The sequence below is a fragment of the Schistocerca piceifrons genome, chromosome 8, assembly GCF_021461385.2.
Source record: "Schistocerca piceifrons isolate TAMUIC-IGC-003096 chromosome 8, iqSchPice1.1, whole genome shotgun sequence".
NCBI lineage: Eukaryota > Metazoa > Arthropoda > Insecta > Orthoptera > Acrididae > Schistocerca > Schistocerca piceifrons.
In genome coordinates this window covers 96,460,818-96,474,000 of record NC_060145.1, presented here as the reverse complement: position 1 = coordinate 96,474,000, position 13,183 = coordinate 96,460,818, and the positions used below count along the sequence as shown (strand labels likewise).

The following is a 13,183-nucleotide window of genomic DNA, read 5'->3' as shown; positions in this document are numbered from 1 at the left end:
AAAATGGAACATCATGATCTTCGGGCAACTTTAAGGAATGAGTGGGAACAGGTAAAGAGAGAAAGTATTCAAATATCTCTTGGAAAAGACATCAACACCCATGTTCAAAGAGATCAGCAAAGAAGTAATACTTAAGAATCAGTGATAATGGAAATTTCTTTAGAAAAAAGACATTTATCTTCAAAGAGTTCCAAGGGGAACAGCAAGGAAACGAGCAATATGGGCAAAAGAAAAAAACTAACAAAAACAGGATGTATACATGGACAAGCAAAAAATTTGCTGAATGTTTCTCGGATTACACAGTTAAAAATACACTTTTTCCTGGGTGAAAATACACACTTTTTCCCCAGTGAAAATACACATTCTCCATGTTAAGTGACAGTAAACTTTCCCTCGGAACTATGAAACTTATCATTCCTTTGAATGGTAAGTTTTTATACACCAGTGTAGAAATTCTTGCACTTAAGGAAACGAAACCCAGCAAAAAAAATATAAAAAATATGCATTTTGAAAAGATTTTTGACGTGCAGCAGTATGTTTGGTCGTATTTTTGTATTGCGAAAGTATAAATATGAGTTCGACCAAAAACAGGACGTTAAGTTTCCGAAGCAACAGTTGTGATGCCATGCTTACTGAAACCAGTCTGTTGTGAAGTATTGCTTAGTCTTCGTCCTAAAGCCTTAGATACATTTTGCTATCGGTGGATGCTTGTGCACATACTGTGGTTTGTCATTGTAAATGACATTTTCTTTGCAACTAAAAATTTACTTTGGTGCTTTTCTCTCGTTTATGTTTTATTGCTGGAGTATTATTCTGCAAAAGCGGGCTGAAGAAAAATTCTTAGTTAGAGTTATCAGTTCTTACCAGTTAAAAAAAAAAAAATTGACTCAAAACTAACACAATCAAAAATTCCCAGAATTCTAAAAGGTTCCCGGGTTTTCTCCCAGATGAAAAAATTCCCGGGTTTTTCCCAGTTGTCCCGGGGCATATACACCCTGCAAAAAATTGGCCACGTGCGAGTAGAACTAGCACAGAGTGTTCCATACAAGCTTAATTATGTATATGGATAGTTCACCCATTCTGGGAATGAGAATCTCTACCATTTTTGCCTGTTATCAACATTGATACTGGCAGGATGTCAATCCCAGGGGTTCCAAGAATATTTTAATTTCAATAATACAAATGTGACACAAAATCATCCAGGAGACACGTGGCCAATATTATAATAATCTGCAGTCCTGCACTCATGTTGACTGGGTCGCAATGGCAAACGTCAAAGACCAGAAAGGAATGACTTTATTGCTCTTATGATGTGTTTTGGAATTTATCCATCATCAGATATCCAGGAACGATAATTAAACGTAGATATGGTGTTCCACATACAACGCCATATCTACACGTAACAATAGCTCCTGGATACCTGATGATGGATAAAATCTGAAATACATCATATGAACAAAGAGGTCGTTCCTTGCCCTGATGTCTGACTTCTACCAATGTCAACATGAGTGCACGACTACTGACTGTCGTAATTTCAAGTTTGAGGTTGGATAACAAATGAAAAAAGAAATATTTTTTGTGTGATATAATTACATATTAAAAGTTTTCGTTTTTCTTCTTCTTCTTCTTTACTTGTACTGTGAAGCCTTGCTTCTAGCTGAATTTCATGATTCTAACCCAATGGGAAGTACCCTCTAGGTTCTGATGAGCAAGTTTGTGAGTATCAGAATTCATAGATAGCCGTAGCCTTTGGCTGATCTGAGTTAGTTTATATTTATTACACCACCAAGGACATATAGATTTAAATATGTGACATTAAGTTCAACTTCATATGTGTGTACCTGTTCCAGGGAGAAGAGTCAGATAAGAAACTATAATTTTTTTTGCATGATGTGACTACAAATTTACAGTTTTCGAATTTTTTTTTTTTACTTTGGTTTCACTGTGAGACCTTTCTTGTTGGCAAATTTTATGATTCTAGGCCAGCAGAACGTACTCTGTTTAAGTTTTGATGGGTGAGTTTGTGACTATCAAAAAATGTGTCTCACAGAAGTATGTTCTGACTGTATTGGCTTACAAGCTTCCCTTTATGTCGCCAAGGGACAATAGGCCTTAGTATTTGAGATACATTTCAACTTGATACATCTACATGTTTCCGAGGAAAAGGGTTTCAACAGTTGGAAAGAAAACATGGTGATCCTGTATGGCTTCCATTTTTACCGACTGAAGCATCAAATACCAACAAGAAAGAGGAAGAAAAATTAAAACTTAATGTTCCACTGACGATGGAGATGAGAGATGGCACAAAAAGAGCAGACTGTGGCCAGGTAAGAAGGAAGACTGGCTGTGTAGCTTCCAAAATAACCACCTTGGCATTTGCTTTTAGCAATTTAGTGCAACAATGGGAAACCCAAATCCTGGAAGGCCAAACAAGGAGCTTAACAACTGTCCTTCCAAACATAAGTCCTGTACCTCACTACTGTGTCAGGAAGAATTGCAAACAAGGAAGGAAGATGATTCATAATGGTCAACATGAAATGAGAAACAAGTGTCGAAATTGAGCTAAGCAGATAAAGATATAGTAGAAGTTATCAAGAATGCTAGTGAGGCATAAGGGAACTGATTCTTGCAAGAGGTACCAAAGTGTCAAGTTTTCATAACTAGCAGAGCCATCATTCGACACAAATTGACAAATGCAGGTGAGACACAGCAGATCTTGATAAGACAGTTGTAAGTTTGATTACAAGATATCTCATCAGTGTTTACACTACATCTAAACTTATCTATATTTCAGGCATATTTCTTAGCATTAACATGCTATAACACTTTGTTAAGAAATGAAAAATATTCATGTGCTGTGGAACTTCGATTTTACGTTTTTCGTGGTTCTACGCCATAAATTCGTAGCTACTGTGAAAAACCTTTAAGACCAATGCTAAAAATTCTCCGATTTTACATTTCTTCCTAGTAAGGTTTATCTCAATTCTACATTCTTACTCAAAGTCTCGCTTGACATCGACCCGTTTTCTTCCTTCTGACATTTGATGTGAACTAACGATTATAAGTGGTACAAAAGACACGATTCGCACTGCAGTTGGTGGTGGAGGTAGGGAATATTTTAGGCTGTTGAGGAGAGGGTAGATGGGAGAGAGGAAATGCTCACATAATCCACAATCGGCATTACCAACACAAATTGCAATGTTTAGCTTCACCTCGCAATTATGATACAACTATTGCAAGGTTGCTGCAGCAATGGAAAAACAGGACAATCAGTGAGAAGTGTTCCGGACCAAGTCAATAAGTGACGATGGGGTGCAACAGCCACCTTCTCTTGCACCACTTATAACTCAGTCTCGTCCTTCTGCATGTATTTCTGACACTATATTAAGCAACAATATTGGTCTTCACCCTCTTAAATTCAAACACTGAATCTCTAAGAACATGCTCTGTCAGAATGAAGAAAAACTGGCCATTTCTGGCTAGTGGTTGGTTGGTTTGTGGGGGTTAAAGTGATCAGACTGCGATGGTCATCGGTCCCTTTTTCCAAAAAAACTAAAATCACCCACAGAGAATAAAAAAACGTCAGACGACACAGGACAAGAAAGACTCAGACAGAGATCAGACAAAACAAATTAAAATCACACAGAGTGTGACGGTGGTTGGCCGACCAAAGATATAAAAAAGGGAAAAGCCAACCACCAAGAACACATTAAAAACTCAGTTTAAAACCGTAGGCCAAAGGCCAGAATCAACACAAAACAATAAAATAAAACATAAACACTCAGATTAAATGACAAAAAACCCCTGCCCAAATAAAACGCAAAACTAAGCCAGCCATAGCAGGGTCATCAGTTAAAAGGGCAGGGAGCGTATCAGGCAGCACAAATGTCTGCCTGACCACTGATAAAAGGGGACAGGCCAACAAAATGTGGGCCACTGTCAAAGCCGCCCCGCAACGACATAGAGGAGGGTCCTCCCGATGCAGTAAATAACTGTGTGTCAGCCGGGTGTGGCCAATAAGGAGCCGACAAAGAACAACTGAATCTCTAGGAGTGGCTCGCATGGATGACTGCCACACACCCATCGTCGCCTTGATAGGGCGGAGTTTGTTTCGCATGGGCAGGTTGTGCCATTCAGTGTCCCACACGTCGAAAATTTTGCGGCATAAGATTGCCCGCAAATCATTCGCCGGGAGACCAATCTCCAGAGATGGTGCACTGGTGGCCTCTTTCGCCAGGCGGTCAACAGTTTCATTGCCGTGTATCCCAACATGGCCGGGGGTCCATACAAAGACCACAGAGCGGCCGCAACGGGCAAGAGTATGCAGGGACTCCTGGATAGCCATCGCAAGACGAGAACGAGGGAAACACTAGTCGAGAGCTCGTAAACCGCTCAGGGTATCGCTACAAATAACGAAGGACTCACCTGAGCAGGAGCGGATATACTCTAGGGCTCGAAAGATGGCGACCAGCTCAGCAGTGTAAACACTACAGCCAGCCGGCAATGAACGTTGTTCGGAATGGTCCTCTAGAGTACGAGCATAACCGACACGACCAGCAACCATCGAACTGTCAGTGTAAAACATGCTAGAGCCCTGATACGTGGCTAGGATGGAGAGAAAGCGGTGGCGGAAGGCCTCCGGAGGGACTGAGTCCTTTGGGCCCTGTGCCAATTCCAGCTGAAGGCAAGGGCGAGGCACACACCATGGTGGTGTTCGCAAAGGGGCCCGGAAAGGAGGTGGAACAGGGAAAACCCCAAGCCCGGAGAGAAGCTCTCGGACGCGGACCGCGATCGTACATCCCGACCAGGGCCGACGTTCTATGAGATGGACGACGGACTGTGGGAACAGGAGACAATAATTTGCATGCCTGGGCAAGCTAAAAACATGGGCAGCATAAGCAGCCAGTAATTGTTGGCGTCGTAACCGCAGTGGAGGGACAAGTATGCTGGCCACAGGGCTGGTCCTGAAGGCACCAGTGGCAAGGCGTATCCCACTGTGGAGGATAGGGTCCAGCACCCGCAACGCAGATGCTGAGCCATAAGCCAGGCTCCCATAATCCAGACGGGACTGGATTAACGCATGGTAGAGCCGTAACAGGGTAGATCGGTTGGCGCCCCAGTAGGTGTGGCTCAAGCATCACAGAGCGTTTAAATGCCGCCAACACATCTGTTTAAGCTGCAGAATATGAGGCAGCCAAGTCAACCGAGCATCGAAGACCACCCCCAAAAACCTATGTGACTCCACCACTGCCAGGAGTTCGCCATCAAGATAAAGCCGCGGCTCCGGGTGGACAGTGCGTCGCCGGCAGAAATGCATAATGCAGGTCTTGGCTGCCGAAAACTGAAACCCATGAGCTACAGCCCAAGACTGCGCCTTACGGATAGCGCCCTGTAGCTGACGTTCAGCAGCTGGAATGCCAATAGAGCTGTAATAAAGGCAGAAGTCATCAGCATACAAGGACACTGAGACAGACGTTCCTACCGCCGCAGCGAGCCTGTTAATGGCTATTAAAAACAGGCAGACACTGAAAACTGAACCCTGTGGCACACCGTTCTCCTATGGGAGGCCGCGACTTGCACGCGGAAGGTACGACACGACAGAATATTGCGGGTAAAGATCGGCAGAGGGCCCCGAAGACCCCATCCATGAAGTGTAGAAAGGATGTGATGACGCCATGTTGTATCGTACACCTTCCGCATGTCGAAAAAGACAGCGACCAGGTGCTGACGGCGGGCAAAGGCAGTACGGATGGCCGACTCCAGGCTCACCAGATTGTCGGCGGCAGAGCGGCCTTTACAGAACCCACCCTGAGACGGAGCCAGAAGGCCCCAAGACTCCAGTACCCAGTTCAACCGCCGGCTCACCATTCGTTCAAGCAACTTGCAAAGAACGTTGGTGAGGCTAATGGGACGGTAGCTGTCCACCTCCAAAGGGTTCTTGCCTGGTTTCAGAATGGGGATAACAATACTTTCCTGACATTGCGACGGAAACTCACCCTCGACCCAAATACGGTTGTAAAGGTCGAGGAGCCGTCGCTGGCAGTCCACTGAAAGGCGTTTCAGCATCTGACAGTGGATGCGATCTGGCCTAGGAGCGGTATCAGGGCAAGTCGCTAGGGCACTGCGAAATTCCCACTCACTGAATGGAACATTGTACGATTCTGGATGGTGGGTGCGAAACGAAAGGCTCCGACGTTCCATCCGCTCTTTAATGGAGCGGAAGGCCACTGGGTAATTGGCAGAACTGGAACTCAGAGCAAAATGCTCTGCCAAGCGGCTGGCAATTACGTCGCAGTTAGTACAAACTGCTCCATTCAGTGAGAGCGCAGGGACGCTGACAGGGGTCCGATAGCCATAGAGGCGTCGAATCTTGGCCCAGACCTGTGATGGAGTGACATGGAGGCCAAAGGTGGACACATACTGCTCCCAGCACTCTTGCTTGCATTGGCGGATAAGGCGGCGGGCTCTTGCACTCAGAAGTTTGAAGGCGATAAGGTGTACGATGGAGGGATGTCGCTTGTGACACTGGAGCACCCGCCGGCGATCTTTAATCGCTTCAGCGATCTCAGGCGACCACCAAGGCACAGTCCGCCGCCGAGGGGACCCAGAAGAACTTGGAATGGCAGATTCTGCGGCAGTAACGACGCTGGTGGTGACTGAGTGAACCACCGCATCAATGTCGTCATTAGAGAGAGGCTCAATAGCGGCAATGGAGGAAAACAAGTCCCAGTCAGCCTTATTCATAGCCCATCTGCTGGGGCGTCCAGAAGAGTGATGCCGTGGCAGTGACAGAAAGATCAGAAAGTGGTCACTACCACACAGGTCGTCATGCACACTCCATTGGACAGATGGTAAGAGGCTAGGGCTACAGATCGAAAGGTCAATGGCGGAGTATCTGCCATGCGCCACACTGAAGTGTGTGAAGACATCATCATTTAAAATTGAGAGATCGAGCTGCACCAATAAATGCTCAATGGTGGCGCCTCGACCTGTTGCCACTGACCCTCCCCACAGAGGGTTATGGGCGTTGAAGTCGTCCAGTAACAAGAAAGGTGGCGGCAATTATGCTATCAGCGCAGCCAGGACATGCTGCGCGACATCACCATCCGGTGGCAGGTAAAGGCTGCAGACGGTAACAGCCTGTGGCGTCCACACCCGAACAGCGACAGCCTCTAAAGCTGTTTGTAGAGGGACAGACTCGCTGTGAAGAGAGTTAAGGACATAGATGCAGACGCCACCAGACACCCTTTCATAAGCTTTCCAGTTCTTATAATAACCCCCGATAGCCATGGAGGGCAGGGGTTCGCATTGCTGGAAGAGCAATGCAGAAGAAATGGTGAAAGCTGAGAAGTTGTCGGAGCTCAGCAAGATGGTGGAAGAAACCGCTGCAGTTCCACTAGAGGATGATATTGTCCATTGCTGAGAAGGGCGTGAAGGGACTGAGGAGGCAAATTAAGTTGCTGGGCCACCTGCCACCACCGACTGAGCACCTGTGCCAGTGCTATCCATGGTGTCTGAGGGACCGGGGAGATCGAGGTCCTCAGCGGACGCCAGAATCTCCACCTCGTCCTCAGACGCACAGCTTGTAGGAAGCAGTGGGACAGGTGCCACCGCACTGTCGTTAGTCTTGGGGACTTTCTTCTTCTTCTTCTACTTCTTCTTCTTCTGCTTCTCTTGCTGTGCCTTCGGTTGTTCAGACTTGGAGGGCTTCACTGGGTCAGTCTCAGGGACAGACGACGACCATGAGGCCCTACGACCAGGGACTGGCGGTTGTTTCAGCCACTTGCGGGTGTCTGCTTTTCCGCTGGTCGGAACTTGCAAAGGGAGGTCCCCTAGGGCCCCCTTCCTGGCGAGAGTAGCTGAAGAAGCCTTACTCTTCTCCGGCTGGGAAGGGGGAACTGATGTCCCCGATGGTTGGGGGTGTGTTGCTCCTGAAGGAGATGGAGCAGGAGCAACAGGGAGTGAAGTGCCCCCCACAACCAAGGGGGGCGGTGGATTTTGACCGATCTTAGAGCTGATATGTGACAATGGGAGAACCGTTGTCGCAGCAGCAGCGTAGGTCGACATCATTGCCACAGGATGGAGCCTCTCATACTTTCGTTTAGCATCGGTGTAGGTCAAGCGGTCCAGGGTCTTATATTCCATTATCTTTCGTTCTTTATAGAATATCCTACAATCCGGCGAGCAGGGGGAATGGTGTTCTCCGAAGTTAACACAGATGGGAGGCGGAGCACATGGAGTATTGGGATGCGAAGGACGTCCACAATCTCGACATGTGATGCTGGAAGTACAGTGGGATGACATGTGCCCGGACTTCCAGCATTTAAAACACCGCATCAGAGGAGGGATATATGGCTTCACATCGCAGCGGTAAACCATCACCGTGACCTTTTCGGGTAATACATCACCTTCAAAGGCCAAGATGAAGGCACCGGTGGCTACCTGATTATCCCTCGGACCCCGATGGACGCGCCGGACGAAGTGAACACCTCGTCGTTCTAGATTGACGCGTAGTTCATCGTCGGACTGCAGAAGAAGATCCCTGTGGAATATAATACCCTGGACCATGTTTAAACTCTTATGGGGAGTGATGGTGACGGAAATATCCCCCAACCTGTCACAAGTGAGCAACCTCCGGGACTGGGCAGAGGATGCTGTTTTGATGAGAACTGATGCAGAGCGCATTTTGGACAAGCCCTCCACCTCCCCAAACTTGTCCTCTAAATGCTTCACAAAAAACCGAGGCTTGGTTGGCATAAAAGATTCACCATCGATCTGCGTACAGACAAGGTACCGGGGTGAATAATCTCCACTGCTGTCTTGAGCCATGCGTTCCTCCCATGGAGTGGCCAGGGAGGGAAATGATCTTGGATTGTATTGCTTGCCGTTGCGGTTAGACCTCGATCGCTTAGAGACTGCTGGTGGAGGCCCACCAGCGAGAGATGATGTACCACGCTTCATTGCGGGTCATCCGCCCTGATGCCACCCACTCTGACCAAGGGCTCTCCCCACGGGCGCCACCCAGCCGCAGCAAAGACCACCTGGCAGGATGGCCTTTGCTGGGAGTCCCGATGCCCCACAGGGATAGGCATCTACTCCTCGGCATACGTGGGGAGGTAGCAGCTAAGGCATCAGCAGTGCGATCCCTGTGTAGTCAGGGGGCTACCACCAAGAGGGTACATGACGACCCCATCACAACGGACTGGCTACCGTGCTGGTTGTCAGGTGCCGAATATCCGTTAGTAAAGGGAGCAAAGATAGAAGTGCACAATGGAGGGAATGTATGCTACCCGGAACACACTGCAGCCGATGTGGCCGGAAGCTCAGTTTAAGATCAATTCCACGACAGTAGCGAATATGCCAGATCTTAGGGCAAGATGGATATAGAATGCACCACGTAAGGCGTCCTTCCCCAAATGGTACGCACTAATGGGAAAATTTGGAAATAGAGTGGTCAAACCCCTTAGGGGACCATCACATTAAAGGCCGAAACAGTTGAGACTCCTTTTAGTCACCTCTTACGACAGGCAGGAATACCGCGGGCCTATTCTTACCCCCGAACCCGCAGGGGGGTTCTGGCTAGTGAGCTCTTACTGGCTGGTGAATTGTTATATCACCTAACAGCATTCTGCAGTATTGCCAATGTGTGCCATTTGCAGTTCAAATTCGGCATTTGCAGGTTTCGTGAAAGCACATATTCACATACAAGTTTTCCTTCACACGTGGCACTTATTTATACCTATGAATATGAAATGAAGTTAGCCTGATGTGATATCAGTGTTTCTCTGTCCCAGCAATCTGTTACATTTATAACACTCTGTCTGCCATCACAACACATTAAACACCACTGAGGACTGCAACACAGACAAACAAGCCTTCGCACAACTGCTCACTGAACTTATCTTGTTAATTGTGGTGGCACACATGGCAAATGGAGCAGCCTACGTTGGCAATTTTTGGTGAGTTTTTTCTTGCTGTTACACATCTTTGAGTTTTTAAGAACTGATGAAACTCATTATCACAAATTATTATATAAACATTGGATTGTTCATTTAATTTCCTTCACTTATGCAGTCTGGGCCGTATGAAAACATAAAGTAGAGGTTTCACTGTGATTGGGAAAATTTCACTTGTTACCCCAATGCACTGGTCACGGCATTCTTCAAAATTAAACGTGGAGAAGTAACTGCTTACTGGAGGATGACGATCCTTGGGAACTTTTACACCGTGACTTGGAACAGATTAACCAAACAAATATTCAAATATTCCTCGGATTAGAGAGCATCAAATGTTAATTTATTGCTTCTGAACGTTTGGAGTAGTTGTGAAGTGACTGGTCGGAAAAAGTGAACGAAAGAGCTGACAACAACATATTTTAGCATGGCAAAATGCCAAAAGAAAATTTTTAAAGGTACGAATGCTATTTGTAACAGAATAAGTAAAAATGGAAAGATTTTAAAAAGTCGTAAGAAGTACAGACTACTCCAATGCATCATTTTGTGAAGAGAGCACCGTACACACAAGTTAGGTTCTTCTATCACATACAGTAACTACCACAAGGCGGCACTGGTCCAAGTCCAAAGTCCAGACAGCAAAAGTCTATGTGTGGTTTATGATAAGGTCTTTAAGGCAGTAACTGATAGCAGCTATCCCACAGCTAAACTATCACTATAAAAAGATGTAATTAGTAAGGCTTTAATATCAGCTACATGCTCTGCCATTTCTGATACTCATACATTTCTGCTAAAGCATCGGAGACTATCAGCAGGATACAATGAAATCTAAGCTTTTTCGTTCATTAATCTGTTCTACAGATTAAATCAACAATGAGAATCTTCAGGGATGTGGAACAAATCTAGGTATAATTAACAAGAAACAAAAACATCAGAAAGTTAATTTGTATATTGTATTAACAATGAACTAACCCTATTCTGCCTAATGTTATTCACATTTATGCCATCCAAAATTAATTGAGTAAATTAATAAGAAAGCCTTTCCTTTTAAAAAAGATGTTCCCTGTTCAGTTTTAGCCATTATATAGCTGCTGTTTTTACCTGCTATTAGTAGTTTAACATTTTCTCAACTGCAATGGTATTTTTCAGAGAAGTTTTTTCTCTCTATAAATACTGAGTTCTATTTATAATACATTATCACTTGCCATAGAGCTCTAACAAAAATTGTTAAATGCCATGTAGCTAACAGAAATTTTCTATCTGTATTTAGATATTCTGATAATTGTAGGAATGGTAGCTAATGAGGTATGTTCTTAATTTTCTTTTCAATTGATAAGGATTTCCAGTTCCTTGCTTTATGGTAAACAGGAGCTTGCTGAACATCTTACCACCAAAGTATATGATTCCACTGTGAACACTGGAAAGGGAAGCAAGATCATGAAAATTATTTTTGTGGCTTACATTGTGACTATGTATATCAAGTGTAAGCTGAAACAGATATTTATTATCAACAACAAAAACCTTTAACTAGTAGATGTATTTGGAAGTAAGTAATAATTCTAAGATCCTTGATGGGCTTCTGAAAGATGTACAGTAACTGACTTTAGACAATATTCTTACTTTTCACTTCTGCTGATCAAATGCTTTACTTTCTTTAGATGCCTAGAAGATAATTCTGTAAGATAACAGGGAATGAATATACGCAAAATGAGCTAACACTAATGTCTATAGATCAACACAATGAAAGATCCTTCTAAGGGCGCAACACTGTGGAATGAGCTTCACCATTACTTTAGGAGTCCAAGGAATTTTACACACTGCACTTCAATCAGTGTATGACTGTAAACATTTAATTTTATTGATAAAAGGTCATTACTGCTTACTTCAAATTGCATGACAAGAGTTTTTTTTAGGAATACGATTGCTTTTAACTACATGTAGGCTTGTTCAGCTACCATCTGAGCTGCATCTGATAAAAATGAGTTTAGACCCTTGATTAGTATGCTTGTGTCGATAGCAAGCATTACACTTTTTGAACTGACCTTTAAAGTCATTCTTGATTATTTATGTAGGTTTGAAACACAAATGGGCACAGAACTGATTCCTGTGGCAATCAACGTTATGTTCCCACATTTCGAGGTTTATTCATGCCCGAGATACGGTCTGTGAATGAGATGCTTTGCATTCTGTTATGGAGGAGAGATTCCATCCGTGCAGGAGGGATGCCATTAATGACATAAAGCTGATCCCAATGTGAAAGTTGTTTTACTAGGCATTGTCTTACTGCAGTTTGTTTGCCCCTTGTGTTCCTACAAATTTTCAGCTGAGTTATCAAGTCAGATATGAGGGTTATACTGTTAAATGTGAAATTTGAACCAAAGTGTAATTTGGCATTTTCACATTAACAAATCATTGCCAGAAGTGAAAGAAGTCATGAGTGGCAGAAGAAATCCTTGGACCTGCAAGGTATTGTACCCCAGATCTGTGGGTCTGCAGTCTAGCACTTACCCACAAAACCAAACTCTAACATACTTAGTTACACAAATCTTAAAATACAGGAGGTACATCTACAAGATTACTCTGCAATTCAAAATAAAGTGTCTGGCAGAGGGTTCAATGAACCACCTTCAAGCTGTCTCTCACCTGTTCCACTCTCCATCAGCGCGCGGGAAAAACAAGCACTTAAATTTTTCTGTGTGAGCCCTGATTTCTCTTATTTTATCATGATGACTATTTCTCCCTATGTAGGTGGGTGCCAACAGAATATTTTCGCAACCAGAGGAGAAAACTGAAACTTCCTGGCAGATTAAAACTGTGTGCCGGACCGAGACTCGAACTCGGGACCTTAGCCTTTCGCGGGCAAGTGCTCTACCGACTGAGCTACCCAAGCACGACTCACGCCCCGTCCTCACAGCTTCACTTCTGTCCCTACTTATTAGCAATTCCTACTAACAACAGTATGGTCTCTAAATCTCATTACCCATATTTTAACCAAGTTGCCATCAGATCGCCACTGATGATACATAGCAAATAATGAGACTCACTGACTTAAAAGTGAAAATTCCCACAAGCAGATGTCACAATCCACCCAAAATTTAACAGCTAGGTTAAGCATTTAAAGAAAAGTTTATGAGCAACTGTTAGTTGTGACAACAACACAGAAATTCCATAGCAGGATATGTCATCTTTGTGACATAGGTGATCACCATAGGAAGTCTTTGATGTTGATT

The 13,183-nt window shown here is 44.6% G+C and overlaps 1 protein-coding gene across 1 annotated transcript in view; it reads right to left on the bottom strand.

Moving 5' to 3' along the window:
• Positions 1-13,183, bottom strand: part of LOC124712097 (jmjC domain-containing histone demethylation protein 1) — a 126,208-nt gene that overhangs the window by 62,013 nt on the left and 51,012 nt on the right. The window lies entirely within an intron of this gene.